The sequence below is a fragment of the Lactuca serriola genome, chromosome 7 (assembly GCF_051521515.1).
Source record: "Lactuca serriola cultivar US96UC23 chromosome 7, Lser_US96UC23_V15, whole genome shotgun sequence".
NCBI classification, from domain to species: Eukaryota; Viridiplantae; Streptophyta; class Magnoliopsida; order Asterales; family Asteraceae; genus Lactuca; species Lactuca serriola.
In genome coordinates this window covers 111922238-111943745 of record NC_136414.1, presented here as the reverse complement: position 1 = coordinate 111943745, position 21508 = coordinate 111922238, and the positions used below count along the sequence as shown (strand labels likewise).

Sequence of the window (21508 nt, the reverse complement as noted above, 5' to 3'; positions counted from 1 at the left end):
ATTAACTTAACCCAAAAACGACATCGGAACGTTTCGATATACGGCGAGTTATACGGGTAGAATGGGTTTTCGGCGATGAACAACTTCGGGTTGTTACACGTACACTTATATTGTGGAACTCAAGAATGAAACAATGCTCATCAAAGCTTTGTTTAAAGTGCATAGACATCTATTGTGGAACTCAAACATAATGAAATGCTCTTCAAAGCTTTGCTAAATTGCGAGGACTACTTCTATTGTGGAACTCAAGAATTAAACAATGCTCATCAAAACTTTGCTAAATTGCATAGACTTCTAATGTGGAACTGAAGAATGAAACAATGCTCATCAAAGCTTTGTTTAGATTGTATACACTTTTATTGTGGAACTCAAGAATTAAACAATGCTCATCAAAGCTTTGCTAAATTTCAAAGACTACTTCTATTGTGCAACTAAAGAGCTAAACAATGCTCATCAATGCTTTGCTAAATTGCATAAACTTCTAATGTGGAACCCAAGAATGAAGCAATGCTCATGAAAGCTTTGCTAAATTGCATAGACTTCTATTGTGGAACTCAAGAATCAAACAATGCTCATCAAAGCTTTGCTTAAATTGCATAGACTTATATTGTGGAACTCAAGAATGAAACAATGCTTGACGGTTATCAAGGAATTGACGGACTAATTCACTGGTTAAAGAGCTTGCTCTTGAATCATGTGATTTGTACCTTTTGGATTTTGTATTTGGATATGATCTTAATTGAGAATATTCAAATGGAAAATCCTAGACATGTGATTGATGCCATGTCTAGTCTACAACTGGTTCTGATTTTATGATGGTATTGGTGTTCCCTCTGTTTCTTGTTTTTTGACTGCAGGATGATCATATCGCTGCTGATTGTCAAGCTTGTTGAATTTGGGATTGCGTATAGCAGGAGGTTCATTTTGAGGAGTTATATTGTGATGATAAAGGATATAAGATGGATCAACAAAGAGTGGATACAAGAGCTGATAGAAAGAAGAAGATGCTGGATTGACCTCGTGAATGTTCTGCAGTGGAATTTGTTTAATGTTTCTTATGTTTTTTGGTTCATTATTTTTGGTTTTAGTATGTTTGGGATTGGACCTTTATGGATTTGGTTTTTAAGTCTTCACTTTTGGACTGTGGGTTTTTTTAAGGGCCTTACCCCTTGCTTTGGTCATAATGTTGATAGGTGGCATAAATATTGCAAGGGGATGAAGTTACCTTTTTTCCCACATTCAATAAGTCCTTGGTGTAGTCTTATGAATTTTAAGGTTTTTTGGGGTATTTGGAGGATTATTGAGGGGGTTAAAAAATGGTTAGGAAGTTGGTTATGGATAGGTTGGATTGTGTAGAGTTTTTGGGTTGTTCTTTATTTTATTTGTATTTGTATTCTTTTATTCTTTTTAATAAAGTTTGCCGAGCTTTGGCTCTTTTCAAAAAAAAAAGAATGAAACAATGCTCATTGAAGCTTTGCTAAATTGCATAGACTTCTTCTGTGGAACTCAAGAATGAAACAATTCTCGTCAAAGCTTTGCTTAAATTGCATAGACTTCTATTGTGGAACTAAAGAATAAAGAAATGCTCACCAAAGCTTTGCTAAATTGCGAAGACTACTTCTATTGTGGAACTCAAGAATTAAACAATGCTCATCAAAGCTTTGCTAAATTGCATAGTGTCACACCCCAAAACCGGAACGGCGGAAACGTTCTGGGGTGGATGATGTCATGTCAAGTATCACGACATATGCAGTATAGTAATCAAAGTACAACCATTGCATTAATAGTAATAATTTTACATCGGTTACATGTTATAGTAATATCAAAGTAATTACAAAACATAGCATAGATGCAGCTCGGTACTAGGCTGTCTTAACAAAGCTCCTGGGATGTACCTGTCTATCGCTGACCTGAGAATACAAGTTATTTTGAAAGCGAGTATCAGCATTTTATAATGCTGGTGAGTCCATAAGTATTTAGTGTCATTTGTATAAATACGCATTTTTATTCAAAATAACTTTATGAAAAATAGTAGTTTAGAATCTACGGTGTATTAGCGTCCTTTCCAGAAAATCCTATATTTTCTAAATAAAAACAGTCTTCTACCAAGACCCGACTGATTTATGTTTTAAGGAGTAGTTTTCCCCAAATTACTATCATTACCAAATACATAATTGACTTTAAAAGAGTAATGAGAAAATCAAAGTGAAGATACTAAGGGAAAAATAACATATGCCTCAGCAGTTATACTGCTGACTAAGGCAAAAGAAATCATAGACTCCAGGAGAGTATCGAATGAATGATACACCTAGCTCAGTCTAACAAAAGGAAACACAGACCCCAGACGGTATCAAATGAACGATACGGCTAGCAAGGTCTAAAACAAAGAAACACAGACCCTAGACAGTATCAAATGAACGATACAGTTAGCAAGGTCTAAAACAAAGAAACACAAACCCCATACAGTATATAATGAACGATACAGCTAGCAAGGTCTAAAACAAAGGGTGAATGTGAACTCGTATGTAACCATGCTGATCGACGATAGAGTATCCGATGACCCTCCAGGTCACGTGTAGATGTAGTGGCAGTAGAGGTAGTGGCATTATGTCACCCATGGGCCTTACCGGCGCGGACTGTAGCTAGTAGTCAGGGTGTGGGAGTGTCAGTCCTGTATAGATCTATACATATGATGTTCGCTCTCCTTCCCGGAGACTCTGGTTACACGACGTTGGCGCAATGAAGTGTCGTAGAGGGAAATAGTGTGTCACATTCTAAAGTAAAAGAGAGAGGTAGAGATAGAGATAGAGATAGAGACAGAGACACAGACAGAGATAGAGATAGAGATAGAGTCTCCTAACTAATCCTATAATAGTTACTAGGGTTCCAGAAACATGAATAATAGAGGGAGGCCTTTACTACCCAAGGCGATGCACTGGCTGAGAGAAAGAGAGAGAGAGAGAGAGAGAGAGAGAGAGAGAGAGAGAGAGCTTTTATGTCCATATATGTATACATGATATATAACTAATGTTTAAATGACCTTCGGGCGGATAACCGATACCCACCAGAACACATCCCAACGAGGAAAAGGAAATAGGGCGAACTAGCCTTCCTAAGCCTTTTAAACATTATTTATATAACTATACAAATACAGGCATGCATTTAATGAAAGATCTATGAATGATGAATGGAAGGATGCCCTTGCTACCCAAGGGAAATGAACTGGTCGATGGAAACCTTTATGTCTATATATGTATACATGATATATAACTAATGTTTAAACGACCTTCGGACGGATAACCGATACCCACCAGGCCACATCCCAACGAGGAAAAGGAAATAGGGTGAACTAGCCTTCCTAAGTCCTTTAAACATTATTTATATAACTATACAAATACAGGCATGCATTTAACAAAGTAAAAGCATAGAAGAAAACTTTGATGAAAACTTTGGAAAACCTTTACACATAAGAAATTTACGACTTGATGTCAGTTTGTAAAACAAGTTTGAAAATCTTTGGAATCCTTTGAAAACCCTCTCATAACTGATGCGTGTATGGGCTTGATTTAGTGAGTGGGGTAGTGTTTAGGTAAATTAAGAGAGAATAGCAACCACAAATGATATGTGAATGGAAAGAAATAGATAGATTAGTAACAACTCAAGACCTATTAAGTTGTATACCGATGAAAACAATCCAAGACCTATTGGATTGAGTTCGTATCAAGTCAAGAACACGTCCCGACAAGATAATTTGAGAATTATAACAATAATTCAAAGTGAAAATAATGGTTCTTTGATTAAAATTCGTGTAACACTTTTTCCATGCATAATTTGGCTTTATATGAAGCCTTTATTACAAATTTGGTGGTTACAAGCCAACCAACCAATTATTCATTAAAACTAGTAAATAGAAATTAAGGTAACTCTTGGAAGAACACAAAAAAAAACGTCCATGAGACTTGTGAATGAAAAAAAAACGGCTATGCTTCATTAAGGAGCCATAAGAAGCATTAAGGAGTCATCATAAGCATTAAAGTGTAACCCTAATCGACCAAAGAGTGTCAAAAAGGGCTAGGAGGATTTATGAAGCAAATAGTAATGTTTTTAGCACTTATGAAGCCTTAGAAATGTTGCCCTAGTAGTCTTCATGCAACCCTAATTCAATTTGTGGGTTACCATGCACAACCCAACCATTGAGCCCAAACCACCTTCTAGCCCACTAGTAATCACTAATCCATCACATTTTGGGCTTTCATGATCCATGCATGGATCATCCCCTCCCCCTTTGAAAGGAATTGACCTCAATTCATCAAGTCCATCATCATCAAGATAAGGTAAAAGATCTCCCACATTAAAGGTAGCATGCACTCCATGGTCTCCTCCCAAATCTACCTTATAAGCATTATCATTGACACGTGACACCACTCTGTAAGGACCTTCAGCTCTTGGCATCAACTTGTTTTTCCTTTTGTTAGGAAAACGTTCTTTCCTCATATACACCCACACCAAGTCACCATCTTGAAAGACACGTGGTTTCCTATGCTTGTTGGACTTCTGTTTGTACAACTCATTCACGGCTTCAATCTTCTCACGAACTTGTTGGTGTAGTTTCATCATAGCCTTCAACTTGTCATTAGCATCCTTGTGAACCAATTCATCCTTTGGCAATGGAATCAAATCCAAAGGCATGTAAGGATTCACACCATACACCACCTCAAAAGGAGAGTGACCTGTAGCATAAGTAGGAGAACGATTATAGGCAAATTCAGCATGTGCAAGTTTGATGTCCCAATCTTTTTGAGTTTTGCTAACCAACCCTCTCAACAAAGCACCCAAAGTTCTATTAGTCACCTCCGTTTGCCCATCCGTTTGTGGATGATGGGATGTACTAAAAAGTAACTTAGTACCGACTTTCCTCCACAAAGTGTTCCAAAAGTAACTTAGAAACTTGGAATCCCTATCAGAAACAATTGTTTTAGGAATACCATGCAAACGAACCACCTCTTTAAAGTACAAATCAGCCACGTTAGAGGCATCATTTGTTTTATGACATGGCACAAAGTGAGCCATTTTTGAAAACCTATCCACCACCACCATAATGGAATCCTTCCCCCTTTGAGTTCTAGGCAAAGCCATAATGAAATCCATGGACACATCTTCCCAAGGACGAATAGGAACCGGCAAAGGAGTGTAAACACCATGCTTGAAAGTTGTTTTTGCCATATGACATGTAACACACTTGCCCACTATGTTGGTTACATCCCCCAACATCTTCGGCCAAAAGAAATGTTCTTTAAGCACCTGCAAAGTTTTGGTAATGCCAAAATGACCAGCCAAACCACCGCCATGAGCTTCACGAATCAACAACTCCCGTATTGCATGTTTTGGGACACAAAGGCGATTGCCTTTGAATAGAAAGCCATCTTGAATCACAAATTCACCATTAGGACCACCTGCACATTTCAAAAACATATCTCCAAAGTCCATATCAGATTGATAATGGTCCTTTAGAGTTTCAAATCCCAAGAAACGAACATCCAAAGTCACCAACAACGAGTAACGCCTCGAGAGTGCATCAGCCACCACATTGCTTCTACCATCCTTGTATTTGCATGAGAAATGAAAGGATTGCAAGAACTCCACCCACTTTGCATGTCTTGTGCTCAACTTTTGTTGCCCATTGATGTACTTTAAGGATTCATGATCAGAATGCAAAATAAAATGATTTGCACGCAAATAATGACTCCAATGATCTAAAGCACGGACAATAGCATAAAACTCCTTATCATAAGTGCAATAATTCAAACGAGCACCACCCAACTTTTCAGAAAAATAAGCAATAGGACGTTTGGATTGGATCAAAACAGCCCCAATACCAACTCCACTTGCATCACACTCCACTTCAAATGGTTGAGAAAAATCAGGAAGAGCCAAAATAGGAGCATCACACAACAATGCCTTGAGTTTCTCAAATGCCTTTTGAGCTTCTTCTCCCCATGCAAAGACTCCTTTCTTCAAACAACCTGTTATGGGACTTGCAATGGTGCTAAAATCACGAACAAATCTTCTATAGAAAGAAGCAAGACCATGAAATGATCTAACTTCAGAAATATTAGTAGGAATAGGCCATGACTTGATTGCTTCAGTTTTGGATGGGTCCACGGACACGCCATTTCTTGACACCACAAAACCCAAAAATGCCACTTCTTCCACCAAAAATGAACATTTTTCTTGCTTCCCATAGAGTTTTTGAGCTCTAAGCGTCTCGAAAACCTGTTTTAAGTGCACCAAATGATCCTCCAAGCTCTTGCTATATACCAAGATATCATCAAGGTACACAACCACAAACCTGCCCAAAAAGATTTTAGCACTTCATTCATTAGTCGCATGAAAGTGCTAGGTGCGTTAGTTAGACCGAAAGGCATCACGGTCCATTCATACAAGCCATGTTTAGTTTTAAAGGCTGTTTTCCATTCATCCCCTTCACGCATACGAATTTGATGGTAACCACTTCTCAAATCAATTTTTGAGAACACAATAGAACCATGCAACTCGTCCAACAAATCATCAATTCTAGGAATAGGAAATCGGTATTTTATGGTGATGTTATTAACGGCCCTACTATCAACACACATCCTCCAAGAACCATCTTTTTTTGGAACCAACAAAACTGGAACAGCACAAGGACTTAGGCTTTCACGAACATAACCCATTTTCATGAGTTCATCAATTTGTTTTTGCAGCTCTTTTGTCACCTCCGGATTACATCTATAGGCGGCTTTATTGGGCAAAGGAGCACCCGGAATAAGGTCAATTTGGTGTTCGATACCACGGATTGGAGGCAAACCCGGTGGTAATTCGCTTGGAAACACATCTTGAAACTCCAAAAGCAAATCAGCAATAGCGTTTTCTCCATGCACCATCTTCTCCACCTTTGCATGCTCTTTGGCCACAAGCATGTAGATAACATCACCTTTGTCAAGAACTTGCTCCACCTCCCTTTCACAAGCAAACATAGAAAGATTAGGTTTTTTTACTTGTTTAGAATTCATGGACCTTATGGCCGTTGGGGACATGGGTTTTAACACAATTTTTTTATTATTGTGTTTCAACTCATATTCATTGCTCCTCCCTCTATGTAACACGTCCCTATCAAATTGCCAAGGACGCCCCAACAAAATATGACATGCATCCATAGGAATAACATCACACAACACTTCATCTTCATAAGACCCCATGGTTAGACCAACTCTAACCTGTTTTGTCACCTTTATTTTGCTTCCATCATCCAACCAATGAAGAACATATGGTTTTGGGTGGTTTGTAGTAGACAAACCCAATTTGATCACCATTTCATTAGAAGCAACATTAGTACAACTTCCACCATCAATAATCAAACTACACCACTTGTTTCTAACCAAACATTTGGTGTGAAACAATTGGTCTCGTTGATCCATATCAGCCACGGTTTGAACCCCTTGAGTTTTAAGGGTTCTAAGCACCAAAACTGTATCATACACCGGTGCTTCATACTCTACCTCCTCCTCTTCTTCCTCTTCTTGTTGTGTATCATAAAAAATACCCGCCAACCTCTCTTCTTCCTCCAACTCTTCACGACATTCAATGGCCTCCCTTAAAGTCACCACCCTTTTGTTTGGACAAGCATTTTGGTAATGACCAAAACCTTGACACTTGAAACATCTAATTTTCGCCAAACTAGTTTCTTTGGTACCACTAGTAAGTTTAGGAGCAACGGGAACACTACTAGAACCAGAAGGAGTAGAAACAGAATTTTGTCTATTGCTAGACTCGGGCTTGGACCACGACTTTGACTTGGGACTTTCGAGACTTGAACTTGAACTCCCACCATAACGTGCTTTGGCCTGCCCCTCCAACTTCAAACACAAACCACAAAGAGTTCCAAAATCAGCATAAGGATATAACTCCACAACATTGGCAATGTTGTAGTTCAACCCTTTTAGAAAACGAGTCATTTTTTGTTCTTCAATTTCTTCAATATCCCCCATCAAGGACAACTTCTCAAATTCATCAATGTATTCTCCAACACTCATTTTTCCTTGCCTCAAATCAGCAATCTTCTTGTAAGTGGCAATTCTATGAGTAGAAGGAACATATCTCTTTCTTAGCTTTCGTTTTAGAGAAAGCCAAGAACAAATTTTTTCTTTGCCTTCACGGGTTCTCTTGGCCTTAAGCCCTTCAAACCACAATGAAGCACCACCACTTAGCTTGAGAATGGCATACTTGCAGCTTTTTTCATCATCCACTTCTTTGAACTCGAACATTCTTTCAATCTTCCTTTCCCACTCCAAGTAGCGTTCAGGATCAGTTCCACCAACAAATTCAGGCAATTCAGACACCTTGAATTCTTCCACAACCCTATGTTCACCACGGCGGGGTTGCCTTCGATTTCCACCTTCTTGGATGTTTCTTAATGCTTCACGAAGATTTTGTAGGAACTCCGGATCATCAAAATCCATTATGCGCTCTGATACCACTTATGATGCGTGTATGGGCTTGATTTGGTGAGTAGGGTAGTGTTTAGGTAAATTAAAAGAGAATAGTAACCACAAATGATATATGAATGGAAAGAAATGGATAGATTAGTAACAACTCAAGACCTATTAAGTTGTATACCGGTGAAAACAATCCAAGACCTATTGGATTGAGTTCGTATCAAGTCAAGAACACGTCCTAACAAGATAATTTGTGAATTATAACAATAATTCAAAGTGAACAAAAGGGTTCTTTGATTAAAAATTCGTCTATTACTTTTTCCATGCATAATTTGGCTTTATATGAAGCCTTTATTACAAATTTGGTGGTTACAAGCCAACCAACCAATTATTCATTAAAACTAGTAAATAGAAATTAAGGTAACTCTTGAAAGAACACAAAAAAAACGTCCATGAGACTTGTGAATGAAAAAAAAATGGCTATGCTTCATTAAGGAGCCATAAGAAGCATTAAGGAGTCATCATAAGCATTAAAGTGTAACCCTAATCCACCAAAGAGTGTCAAAAACGGCTAGGAGGCTTTATGAAGCAAATAGTAACGTTTTTAGCACTTATGAAGCCTTAAAAATGTTGCCCTAGTCTTCATGCAACCCTAATTCAATTTGTGGGTTACCATGCACAACCCAACCATTGAGCCCAAACCACCTTCTAGCCCACTAGTAATCACTAATCCATCACATTTTGGGCTTTCATGATCCATGCATGGATCAACATATCCGGTGATAGGTGCTTAGGCTGAGGAACCGATAACAGAAACAGCAGCAGGGGTAGTGGCAGCGTGGACTACCACTATCTGTTGTTTCTTCGAGGACTCCGGGGAAGACTGACTCTTTTTCTTCTTCTTCCAAAACTTTCTTTTCTCACCACTCTTCTCTGTCGGCTCAGGAGTGGTGGCAGCTTCCTCTGGGTCATCGCTATGGTCGATCAAGGTTTGCGCTAGGCATTTGGCGCTGTCATAGGTATCCAGTTTCGCAGCTAAAACATTCCTTTTGGTTGGCTGGGTCAATCCCCAGATAAACCTCTCAACCTTCTTACTCTCTGGGGTAACCATTCCTGGACAGAGTAATGCCAGGTCATCGAATCTGGATGTGTAGGCGGCGATATCGGAACCCTTCATCTTCTGGTTCCAGAGTTCATTCTCCAGCTTTTGTATTTCGCCCCGAGGGCAGTATTCTGCGAATAGAAGTTCCTTCATAACTTCCCAACCCATAGCATTTGCTATAGGTAAAGTTAGGGATTTGACTCGGCCGTTCCACCAAGCCAGAGCTTTATCAGTGAACGTGCAGGCGGCGAATTTCACCTTGTCGGATTCTGAACAGGCACAGATCTCGAAGATAGATTCGATTTTCTCTAACCACCGAGTTAGAGCAATGACACCCCCTGTGTCATCGAAGAATGTGGGTTTTGCGTTCATAAAGTCTTTATAGGAACACTCCTTCTAGTGTCCCTGATTACCTTCCTGGTTTTGGGTTTGGGTACCACCTCCTGCACCACCGGGGTTTATGTGAGACAAGGCGGCTGCCACTGCGGCGGCAACAGCTGCCTGGAATACGACAGGATCAAATTGAGGAGGAGGTGGTGGTAGCGGAGGGTTGTTATTCTTTGAGCTGGGTCTTTTCCTCGGAGGCATCTTGATCTATACTAGCCAGGAAAGAGAGGATCATAAGTCCTCTGAATTGAATCAAGAGATGTGGAACAGGGGATATCTCATTAAGACAGATATAGAATTCCATTAAGTGATAAAGCAGGAAAGAGTTATCAAAGCAGATAAATTATCGCTAAAGGAATGATCAAGGAACAACGCTTGAATGAGGATTTCTACAACGGATTGGCTCGAGAAATACTCCCATAGTATTTCATGGTTCGCTGCAACGACGGCTCGTTGTTTTGGGTATTGGGTAAGTTTTAGGCATACTGCATACCACAGTCACTCCCAAGCACATGTTGGCCGTGTCTCGAATGAATATAGTTGGCCAGGCTATATTGATCCTAGACACGACTACATAACTGCCCAGGTTTAACCGCAGCGTACAACACCCATTTACTTATGTTTTGTTCTACTTGTAGTTATGGATTTCGACAGTTAGGTATACTAGTATACTTTTGAAAATACTTATACTTTAAGGTATACTTTTAGTTCAGAGCACTTAGGCCCCTTAGTGTTTATAGTCTTATACCATGTAAACTTTGGTATACTAGTTCGCTATAAACAAGGGCTCTGATACTAATCTGTCACACCCCGAAACCCAGGGCGGAAACATTCCGGGGCGGAGATGACTTCATGTTGAATATCATAACCAATGTACATAGTAACACAGTAAACACAAAACATTACATTACATAGAATAATTTACATTTGTGTGAAAGTAAAGTTATACAAGTGTTATACACATATATCATATGAACAAAAGCAAGACGAGTCTTCTAACGCTCCGTCTTCTCCAAAAGATGGCGTTGTACCTGTCTAATGCTGACCTGATAATACAAGCAGTTTGAAAATCAACATAAAGCTGGTGAGTTCATAAGCGGTTTAGTTTTGAAAAGAATGAGTTTCCTTTGGTTTTCTGAAAAAGACGTTATTCAAGAAAATCACATATTTTCTTATATAAAAAACAGTTTAGTTATCATTCGTTACACAATTCGATTATGAATAGTTATGTTATCCCAGGAAAATCCCATATTTTCCTATTAGTTTAGTTTTCCATTCGTTATACCATTCATTTACGAGTTGTTATGTTATCCCAGGAAAATCCCATATTTTCCTATTAGTTTAGTTTTCCATTCGTTACACCATTCGTTTACGAATTGTTATGTTATCCCAGGAAAATCCCATATTTCCCTGAATGTTGCGGTTAGTTCTTAGTTCGGATTTCATGTACTAGTGTCACACCCCGAAACCCATGGCGGAAACGTTCCGGGGCGGAGGTGACTTCATGTTGAATATCATAACCAATGTACATAGTAAGCAAAGTAAACAACCATTACATTACATATGAAAATTTACATTTGTTTAAAAGTAAAGTTGTACACGTGTGATACATATGTATATATGTGAACAAAAGTAAGACGTGTCTTCTACGCAATCCGTCTTCGCCAAAAGGAATCATCGGGTACCTGTCTAATGCGGACCTGTGAATACAAGCAGTTTGAAAATCAGCATAAACCTGGTGAGTTCATAAGCGGTTTTGTTTTCTGAAAATGTATTTGTTTCCTTTCTGTGTCTGAAAAGTTACGCACCAAGAAAATCTCATATTTTCTTAAAAGTTGGTTACTAATCCGAAATGTAATCTAAAAGATGTACACTGAAAACATGGTTACTCTTGTGAATTGTAAGGTTTAGTTATCTGGTTTGTTACACGAATCTGGTTATGTACAAATGTTACCCTAGGAAAATCCCATATTTTCCTCAAAGTTGGTTACCAATCTGTAATGTGAAAGATGTATACCGAAAACCTGGTTGTCCTTGTTAAACGTATTTGTTTTAACACGTATATGAAACTGATATGTACAAGTAAACTAGTTACTTTATTCATTATTACTATCAAGTAAATCTCTGTTATCCTAATTGTGAGTCCCATAACCATACGATAGACTAGATATGGCAATAAGTAGTCCACATCACCTTATGACTTTCGTCACCCTTGAACCTTTCGGTTCGGCTGTAGCTAGCAGCTAGGTGTGGGGTAGTCATCCCCGTATAGATCTATACACTCAAGTCACGCTCCCTATCTAAGAGATTCTGGTTACGGGTGCGGTCCTCCACTCGCGTATCTCTGTGGAGTGTTCTCCGAGGACGTGTCTCCAATTTATAGGAATAACAAATTTACTAGTAATAATACAGGAAGATACTATTACAAACAATGATCCTCCACTCGCGTATCTCTGTGGAGTGTTACCAAGGACAAAACAGTGTACTAAGTTTCATGTTCAAAGATCAAATGTTATGCTTTTAACTGATAAAATGTGGAAAACCATTTGTGAAAATATAAAATACAACATTTTATAACGTTTTTCACAAATAATACGGTAATGTGTTCTGCAAGTTCATTCGGTATCTGTTATGATTGTCAAAGTTAAAAGCATATGAAATATGAAACACAACACATGTAAAACAACTTTTTGAGTACAAGTATTCTTTGTACCTTGCTTGTATTCCCCCTGAAAACAGTGAAAAACATTGAAAAAGGGTAGGGGTATGAACTCACCAGGCGAGAAAACGTGACAGTTTGAATGCTAAGCATCAGTTCGGGGCTTGATAACATTTCAATCCAAGTGTTTGGAGTGACCCGGGTAGCATCTATGGACGAGTATGGTTTGGATATGGAGTTTACTCCCCAAGAGTAAACTCCTTTAGGAGTTTAGAGTCCAAATGACCCATTCTCCATGAGTTTACGACCATAAACTCATGGTGGGGTGTTCTTGGTTGCTAAATGGCCTTATAACACTTGTGGGTTAATGCTAGACTTGGTTTCCAGGCTTTTGATTGAGATTAGAACATCCTAAGGGCCATTTGAGGAGTTTACGGTCGTAAGCTCTTGTGTGACGTAATACAATGTGTTTTGGTGGTCTTGGGTCAATTACAATGCACAAAGGAAGGTTCTAGTGTTGATTCTATGGCTTAGGAAGTGTTTGGGACTTGAATTGACCTTGGAAAAGTAGTTTACGGTCTATGACGATGTTCTTGGGAGTTTACTACCTTAAACTCATGAGTTTACAACCGTGAGCTCAAGTTTGCCCAAGATTCATGGGTTTTAGTGGTTGAAATTTAAGCATACAAGGTTCTAGGTTCAATTCCAAGCCATACAAGGTGTTAAAGGCACTTTAACACCCAATTGAAGAGTTTATGGTCTAAGAAGATGAGTTTACGGTCTAAGAATGTTCTTGGACTGTAAACTCTAGTTTGTTCCATTTGTGCATGTTTTGGTGCATTTCTTGAAGGGTTACAAGGTTCTATACACTCATGGAAGTTCATTGGAGGTGTTTAAGGGCATTTTGACACTTTAACATGAGTTTATGGTCCATGAATGAGGGTTTACGGTCCAAGAACATGCTTGGGCCGTAAACTCATGTCCATACATCAAATGATAAAGTTTTGGGGTCCTATGCTCATGCATGCAAGTTTCTAAGTCGAATCTAAGCACTAGAAGTGGTTTGGAGGGGTTTTTGGGCTCCAAAACCCTCCTAAGAGGTGTTCACGATTTTGGGAGGGTCTCCAAACCGTAAACACATGTTCATATGTGTTTTGGGTGATTCCAACATGAATTTGCATACTATATAAGTTAAACAACAAGTTTAGGATGGATTCCTTACCAAATGATGCTTGAAATGAGGTTTTTGGGCCGATTTCGAGTTCTAGAGAGAGAGTGTAGTGAGAGAAAGTTTTTAGAGAGAGAGTAAAAGCCTCAAAATGATGTCACTCAATCCCTTAGATAGGGGTTGAGTTTGTGGCCCGGAGGAATTCTACCCGATACTGACGTTAGACGCGGCTTTTGGTCGTACCCGATAAATTTAGCCGTAACTCAACTTGGATGAAACTAATAATTTTCCAAATAAATATGGAAAATATTTTAATGTTTATAACACATCCCGACACTTATGGAACCGAATTAAAAGTCGCGATTAACTTAATTTAACTCAAAAGTTAACGGATCAGATTGAATTTAACGGTTTTACTTAACGGGAACGGTTTTAGTGACGAAATAAATTACAGGTTGTCACATTATCCCCCCGTTAGAGGGAATTTCGTCCCGAAATTCAGAATTATGATACAAATCATGGATTTGGAAAGAGATACGGATACTTCTATTTAATCGAGTCTTCGCGCTCCCAAGTGAATTCCGGTCCCCGCTTGGCATTCCAGCGAACCTTCACCATCGGGATGCGACTTTGTTTCGTACGTTTGATCTCTCGATCCATGATTCCGATCGGTTCCTCCACGAAGTTCAAGTTCTCGTTGATCTCGATTTCATCCAGAGGGATCACAAGGGTTTCATCAGATAAACACTTTTTAAGGTTCGAGACATGAAAGACAGGATGAATGTTACTAAGTTCATGGGGTAATCGGAGTTTATAGGCTACAGGACCGATTCGGGCAAGGATCTCGAAAGGTCCAATGTACCTCGGATTAAGTTTTCCACGCTTTCCCAAGCGTACCATGCCTTTCCAAGGCGAGACCTTCAACAGGACAAGGTCTCCAACCTGGAACTCCAGAGGTTTCTGTCGGTTATCAGTGTAACTCTTTTGGCGATCTCGTGAAGCTTTCAATCGTTCCCAGATTTGGATGATCTTTTAAGTGGTTTCGCGAATGATTTCTGGACCAGTGAGAGCACTGTCGGGGACTTGACTCTTAGCTAGCTGCGTGTCCCCTACCTCGGCCCAGCACATTGGGGATCTGCACCTGCGACCGTAGAGGGTTTCAAACAGAGCAGCCTTGATGCTGGTGTGGTAACTGTTGTTATACGACAACACGATTAAAGGCAAATGTGTGTCCCACGACTTTCCGAAATCAATGACACATGCTCTAAGCATGTCTTCCAGGATTTGGATAGTTCTCTCACTCTGTCCATCGGTCTGAGGATGATAAGTCGTGCTCATGTCTAGTTTAGTTCCAAGAGCCTTCTGAAGAGACTGCCAAAATCTGGAGGTAAACCTACTATCTCGATCAGAGATAATGGACGCAGGTACACCGTGCAGTTGAACTATCTCCTGGATGTAGATTCGCGTGAGTCTTTCCATCTTGAATGATTCTTTGATCGGAATGAAGTGAGCGGATTTTGTCAAACGATCGACAATTACCCAAATCGTATCGTACCCACTCAGACACTTGGGTAACTTGGTGATGAAATCCACGGTAATCATCTCCCATTTCCATTCGGGTATCTCGGGTTGCTGGAGCAGACCCGAGGGTTTTTGGTACTCGACTTTCTCCTTGGCGCAAGTCAAGCACTTGCCCATGAATGTAGCGATCTCGGCTTTCATGTTGGGCTACCAGTATTGTTTCTTGAGATCCAGGTACATCTTATCCGAACCTGGGTGAACAGAGTATCTGGTCATGTGTGCTTCCTCCATGAAAACTTCCCTGAATCCTCCGAACTTTGGAATCCAGATTCGGTCCATGAAACAGTAGACTCCGTCACCTCTGATCTCAAGTTTCTTATCCATTCCCCTCAAGGCTTCACTTGACACGTTCTCGGGTTTGAGGGCTTCTAATTAGGCGTCTCGGATTTGCACAGATAAATGGGAACGGATAGTCATTGTCAGCGTCTTCACTTTGCGGCTCGAACTTTCCTTTCGACTAAGGGCATCTGCTACCACATTGGCCTTGCCGGGATGGTAGCAAATTTCACACTCATAGTCGCTGAGTAGCTCTACCCATCGCCGTTGCCTCATGTTTAAGTCTTTCTTATTGAAGATGTGTTGCAGGCTCTTATGGTCAGTAAAGATCGTACACTTGGTTCCGTAGAGATAATGTCTCCAAATCTTCAGTGCAAAGACTACAACTCCTAGTTCCAAGTCATGAGTGGTATAGTTGACCTCGTGTGCCTTTAGCTGTCTCGAGGAATAAGCAATTACTTTACCCCTTTGCATAAGCACACAGCCTAAGCCCTGGTTAGACGCGTCACAATAAACAACGAAGTCCTCCGTTCCTTCGGGTAAGGACAGGATTGGTGCGCTGCATAGGGCTCGCTTTAACGTTTGGAACGCGGTTTCTTGCTTTTCACTCCAACAAAAGGGTACACATTTCTATGTTAGAGTGGTTAAGGGTTTGGCGATCCTAGAAAAATTCTGGATGAATCTCCAATAATAGCCGGCGAGACCCAAGAATTGACGGATTTCTATGGGTGTCTTCGGTGCTGACCAATTCTCTATTGCTTTGATCTTGGAAGGATCCACGTGAATACCCTCCTCACTTACCACGTGACCGAGGAAAGTTACCTTCCGAATCCAGAATTCACACATGGAAAACTCCGCATACAACTTTTCGGATCTAAGGGTCTCCAACACTAACCTCAAGTGTTGTTTGTGGTCTTCTTCTCTTCTGGAGTAGACAAGTATGTCATCAATGAACACAATGACGAACTTGTCCAAAAAAGGGCTACACACCCGGTTCATCAGGTCCATGAACACTACCGGTGCGTTGGTTAGACCGAAGGGCATCACTACGAACTTGTAGTGTCCATACCAAGTCCTGAAAGCTGTTTTGGAAACATCACTCTCATAAACTCGTAGCTGATGATACCCTGACCGAAGGTCTATCTTTGAGAAGTAGCTGGCTCCTTGGAGTTGATCGAAGAGGTCATCTATTCGCGGAAGAGGATATCGGTTGTTGACGGTCAACTTGTTCAGCTCACGGTAGTCGATAGACATCCGGAAGGATCCATCTTTCTTCTTTACAAACAATACTGGAGCTCCCCAGGGTGAGGAACTCAGTCTGATGAACTCTTTGTTGAGTAGTTTATTGAGTTGGCTGGATAACTCCTGCATTTCTGCTGGAGCTAAGCGATACGGGGGTTTGGCTACCGGGGTAGCTCCATGAATTAGGTCAATGCGAAACTCGACCTGACGTTCGGGAGGAATTCCTGGAAGCTCTTCGGGATAGACATCAGGAAAATTACAGACATCGGGGATGCTCACGAGGTCTTTAACTTCCTGTTTCTCGCTGATTACATGGGCTAGGAATGCTTGACATTCCTTTCGCAAGAGTTTCTGAGCTTTGATGCAGGAAATGATGCAAAGATTGGAGCTGAGTTTATCACCATTGATTAAGAGAGTCTGACCCGAGGGGAGATTGACATGGATGGCTTTTTCGTAGCAGAGGATATCAGCATGATTGGGACTCAACCAATCCATGCCAATGATAACATCAAAGCTCTTTATGGAGACTGGCATAAGATCAATGGGAAAAGAATGATCGTTCAGGGTAAGGGTACAACCTATGAACACATCGCTAGCGCTTTCTTTCTCACCGTTAGACGGTAAACATTTCGGTTAGTGGTTGGGGATTAGATTTAAGATTATCTTTGAATGAATGACTAACAAAACTACGTTCAACACCAGAATCGAAAAGGATACTAGCATAAGCGTTGTCGAGAAGGAACGTACCCGAGACAACGGTGGGATCGGCGACTGCTTCCTCTCGTCCCATGACTAGGACTCTCCCGGTGTTATCAGTTGTCGTCTTCTTGGGGCAATTTCTCTTGAAATGCCCGACTTCCCCACAATTGTAGCAGGCCTGACCAACACCTGCTCCGGAAGATTGATTGGTTGATTGGGCTGGGGCTTTGCAGAATCGAGTCGTGTGCCCCTTTTTACCGCAGTTGGTGCATGACAGCTCACAACAGGGGCCGGGGTTATGGTGGTATCTACACTTTTCACACTGAGGAAGGTTACCAGCATATATGCTAGTAGGTGTTTGAGCTGTGGATCTCACAGCAGAAGCAGCAGCAACAGGGGTAGTAGCAGCATGGACGGCTACAGTCTGCTGTTTCTTTGAGGATCCTTGAGAAGGTTGGCCTTTCTTCTTTTTCCAAAACTTTCTTTTCTCACCACTCCTCTTGGTTGGTTCAGGAGTGGTGGTTGCTTCCTCGTGGTCGTCACTATGGTCAATCAGAGTCTGGGCTAAGCTTTTGGCACTGTCATATGTATCCGGCCTCGCAGCTAAGACATTTCCTTTTGTCGGTTGGGTCAGCCCCCAGATAAATTTCTTGATCTTTTTACTCTCCGAGGTAACCAATCCCGGGCAGAGTAGCGCCAGGTCATCAAATCTAGAAGTGTAGGCGGCAACATCGGAAGCCTTCATCTTCAGGTTCCAGAGCTCCTGCTCTAACTTCTGTATTTCGCCCCGAGGGCAGTACTCAGCTAGAAGAGGTTCTTTCATGGCTCCCCATCCTATAACATTGGCTACAGGTAGGGTCAAGGATTTGACTCGGCCATTCCACCAAGTCAACGCTTTGTCGATAAAGGTGCAAGCGGCAAACTTCACTTTGTCAGATTCCAAACAGGCACAAATTTCTAAGATAGATTCGATTTTCTCGAACCATCAGGAGAGGGAAATGACACCTCCAGTGCCATCAAAGGATGTGGGTTTTGCGTTAATGAAATCTTTATAGGAACCCTCCTTTCGGTGTCCCTGGCTATCTTCCTGGTTTTGAGGCTGGGGACCACCTCCTGAACCACCGGGGTTCATTTGAGACATGGCGGCTGCCACTGCGGCAGTAACAACTGCTTGGAACATCACAGGGTCAAATTGAGGAGGAGGTGGTGGCGGAGGAGGATTGTTGTTCTTTGAGCTGGGTCTCTTTCTTGGTGGCATCTTGATCTATAAAGATCAGGAAAGAGAGGATGGTAAGTCCTCTGAATTGAATCAAGAGATATGAAAGATATTGAATTCTATTAAGCGATAAAGCAGGAATGAATTATCAAAGCAGATAAATTATCGCTAAAAGAATGATCGAGGAGCAACGTTGGAATGAGGATTTCTATAACGAAGCTGGCTCTAGAAATACTCCCATAGTATTTCATGATTCGCTATGACAACGGCTCATTGTTTGGGTATTGGGTAAGTTTTAGGCATGCCGTATACTACAGTCACTCCCAAGCACATGTTGGTCGTGTCTCGAATGAATATAGTTGGCCAGGCTATATTAATCCTAAACACGACTACATAACTGCCCAGGTTTAACCGCAGCATACAACACCCATTTACTTATGTTTTGTTCTACTTGCAGTTACGGATCTCGACGGTTAGGTATACTTATATACTTTTATTTTAAAGTATACTTTTAGTTCAGAGCACTTAGGCCACTTAGTGTTTATAGTTTTATACCATGCAAGGTATACTTAGTTCACTATAAACATGGGCTTTGATACCAATCTGTCACACCCCGAAACCCATGGCGGAAACGTTCCGGGGCGGAGGTGACTTCATGTTGAATATCATAACCAATGTACATAGTAAGCAAAGTAAACAACCGTTACATTACATATGAAAATTTACATTTGTTTAAAAGTAAAGTTGTACAAGTGTGATACATATGTATATATATATGAACAAAAGTAAGATGTGTCTTCTACGCAATCCGTCTTCATCAAAAGGAATCATCGGGTACCTGTCTAATGCGGACCTGAGAATACAAGCAGTTTGAAAATTAGCATAAAGCTGGTGAGTTCATAAGCGGTTTTGTTTTCTGAAAATGTATTTGTTTCCTTTCTGTTTCTGAAAAGTTACGCACCAAGAAAATCCCATATTTTCTTAAAAATTGGTTACTAATCCGAAATGTAATGTAAAAGATGTAATCTGAAAACATAGTTACTCTTGTGAATTGTAAGGTTTAGTTATCTGGTTTGTTACACGAATCTGGTTATGTACAAATGTTACCCCAGGAATATCCCATATTTTCCTGAAAGTTGGTTACCAATCTGTAATGAGAAAGATGTATACCGAAAACCTGGTTGTCCTTGTTAAATGTATTGGTTATAACACATATATAAAACTAATATGTACAAGTAAACTAGTTACTTTATTCATTTTTACTATCAAGTAAATCTCTGTTATCCTAATTGTGAGTTCCATAGCCATACGATAGAGTAGATATGGCAATAAGTAGTCCACATCACCTTATGACTTTCGTCACCCTTGAACCTTTCGGTTCGGCTGTAGCTAGCAGCTAGGTGTGGGGTAGTCATCCCCGTATAGATCTATACACTCAAGTCACGCTCCCTATCTAAGAGATTCTGGTTACGGGTGCGGTCCTCCACTCGCGTATCTCTGTGGAGTGTTCTCCGAGGACGTGTCTCCAATTTATAGGAATAACAAATTTACTAGTAATAATACAGAAAGATATTGTTACAAACAATGATCCTCCACTCGTGTATCTCTGTGGAGTGTTACCGAGGACAAAACAGTGTACTAAGTTTCATGTTCAAAGATCAAATGTTATGCTTTTAACTGATAAAATGTGGAACACCATTTGTGAAAATATAAAATACAACATTTTATAACGTTTTTCATAAATAATACGGTAATGTGTTCTACAAGTTCATTCGGTATCTGTTATGATTGTCAAAGTTAAAAGCATATGATATGGAGTTTACTCCTCAAGAGTAAACTCCTTTGGGAGTTTACAGTCCAAATGACCCATTCTCCATGAGTTTACGGCCGTAAACTCATGCTGGGGTGTTCTTGGTTGCTAAATGGCCTTATAACACTTGTGGGTTAATGCTAGACTTGGTTTCAAGGCTTTTGATTGAGATTAGAACATCCTAAGGGCCATTTGAGGAGTTTACGGCAGTAAACTATGAGTTTACGGCCGTAAACTCTTGTGTGACATAATTCAATGTGTTTTGGTGGTCTTGGGTCAATTACAATGCACAAAGGAAGGTTCTAGTGTTGATTTTATGGCTTAGGAAGTGCTTGGGACTTGAATTGACCTTGGAAAAGTAGTTTACGGTCTATGAGGATGTTCTTGGGAGTTTACTACCTTAAACTCATGAGTTTACAACCGTAAACTCATGTTTGCCCAAGATTCATGGGTTTTAGTGGTTGAAATTTAAGCATACAAGGTTATAGGTTCAATTCCAAGCCATACAAGGTGTTAAAGGCACTTTAACACCCACTTGAAGAGTTTATGGTCTAAGAAGATGAGTTTACGGTCTAAGAATGTTCTTGGACCGTAAACTCTAGTTTGTTCCATTTGTGCATGTTTTGGTGCATTTCTTGAAGGGTTACAAGGTTCTATACACTCATGGAAGTTCATTGGAGGTGTTTAAGGGCATTTTGACACTTTAACATGAGTTTATGGTCCATGAATGAGGGTTTACGGTCCAAGAACATGCTTGGGCCGTAAACTCATGTCCATACATCAAATGATACGATTTTGGGGTCCTAAGCTCATGCATGCAAGTTTCTAAGTCGAATCTAAGCACTAGAAGTGGTTTGGAGGGGTTTTGGGCTCCAAAACCCTCATAAGAGGTGT

At 40.4% G+C, this 21508-nt stretch overlaps 1 pseudogene; it reads right to left on the bottom strand.

Moving 5' to 3' along the window:
- Nucleotides 1-810: 810 nt before the first annotated feature.
- On the bottom strand, nucleotides 811-8498 carry LOC145064298 (uncharacterized; annotated as a pseudogene).
- Nucleotides 8499-21508: the final 13010 nt, after the last annotated feature.